Source organism: Photinus pyralis, unplaced genomic scaffold (genome assembly GCF_008802855.1).
Source record: "Photinus pyralis isolate 1611_PpyrPB1 unplaced genomic scaffold, Ppyr1.3 Ppyr1.4_LG9, whole genome shotgun sequence".
Lineage (NCBI taxonomy): Eukaryota > Metazoa > Arthropoda > Insecta > Coleoptera > Lampyridae > Photinus > Photinus pyralis.
The window spans coordinates 22,429,404-22,431,245 of NW_022170878.1; positions in this window are offsets into that span (position 1 = coordinate 22,429,404).

Consider the following 1,842-nt stretch of genomic DNA (forward strand, 5'->3'; position numbering starts at 1 on the left):
CATTCATACTGAGCAGCGTCTCTCGATTCAAATCAAAGGCTATATTGAAAATTGAAGGTTCAAAGCTATAGCGTTAAAATTACGTGTCGAGTTGTATAATAAAAATTGACAGGCTCAAAGATCAGGGATCAAACTCTTACAAAATAAGGTTCAAATTTAAGTACACAAGACGGAAGCGGATTGAAAATGGAAAATGTTAAGCTCAAGATTAAAAAACGTTACAGTTAAAACCCCATTTTCTAGCCTTAAGTTTAAACATCAGGAACCAGGTTTAAGATTTAAATCTAAGAATCAGCTGTTCAAGTCTCCAAAACATCCAGTGCTCAAGGTCAAATCATTAACATTAGAAGTGGTTAAATTGCAGAGTTCCTACTTGCCTAGGAACCCCGAATTCTAGCCTGAGCCTTTTACAGTTCAAGATATAAGGCCATGTGTTCAAGACCGGAGAACTAAAATTGAAGAATGAAACTTTTGGTGATAAAATCAGTGTATCAGGGTTAAAGCTCGGATTTCAAGATTCATTTTTTCAAGGTTTATGATTAAGATTCAAGCTTCAGGCCTTAAAATTGGGAACTCAGAAAGTAAGATAATGATTCATGCCATAGAAACTGGAATTCAAGTTTTAAAGCTTCAGATCTAAAGTTTCAAAGGCTTCGAGTCCTGACAAAAATTGAAGATTCAAAAGTCTTTGCTTCAGGGTTCAAGGGCAAGAGAGCAAGGTTCAGTTTCAAGATTAAAAACCGAGATTGAGATTCATATGACAGGATACAAGGCCCAATCGCCAGGTACGTCAGCTATGTTGTGGCCATGGCCCCTATTGTAATCTCCTTAATGCAATTGTCAGCATAACTTGGGCTTCGCCTGGTCCTTTTACTACGGCAAATTTGTCAAAACTTCACCTTCGGAGGGTATTAATAGGGCGAGGCGAGGCGGCGCAGGCGCCGAAGCCGAAGCTATGCCCTCTTTTGCACTCTTCTAATACAATAAGGTACACAGCTTCGGCTTCGGCGACTACCCCGCCACGCCTGGCCCGATTGCTATAGCGAAGTTGGTTAGTCTAAGTCACTTTCGAAAGGTAGTTACAGGGCGAACAGCCCACCTTGAGGCTGTGACTCCTACTGTAATCTCATTAATGCAATGGTAGGCATAACTTGGGCTCCGCCTCGTCCTTTTACTACGGCAAAGTTGTCAAAACTAAAACGTCACCTTCGAAGGGAATTAATAGAGCGAGGCGAGGCGGAGCAGCCGCCGAAGCCGAAGCTATGCCCCCTTTTGTACTCCTCTAATGCAATAAGGTAAACAGCTTCGGCTTCGGCGGCTACCCCGCCACGCGTCGCCCGATTGCTGTAGTAAAGTTAGCGAATCTGTCATTTTCGAAGGGTAGTTACAGGGCGAACAGCCCACCTGGAGGCTGTGACTCCTATTGTAATATCATTAATACAATGGTAGGCATAACTTGGGCTCCGCCTCGTCCTTTTACTACGGCAAATTTGTCAAAACTAAAACTTCACCTTCGAAGGTAATTAATAGGGCGAGGCGAGGCGGCGCAGCCGTCGAAGGCGAAGCTATGCCCCCTTTTGTACTCCTCTAATACAATAAGGTAAACAGCTTCGGCTTCGGCGGCTACCCCACCACGCGTCGCCCGATTGCTGTAGCGAAGTTGGCGAATCTGTCATTTTCGAAGGGTAAGTTACAGGGCGAACTGTCCACCTTGAGGCCATGACCCCTATTGTAACCCCCTTAATGCAATTGTGAGCATAACTTGGGCTTCACCTCGTCCTTTTACTACGACAAAGTTGTCAAAACCTTCAAAGGGAATTAATAGAGCGAGGCGAGGCGGCG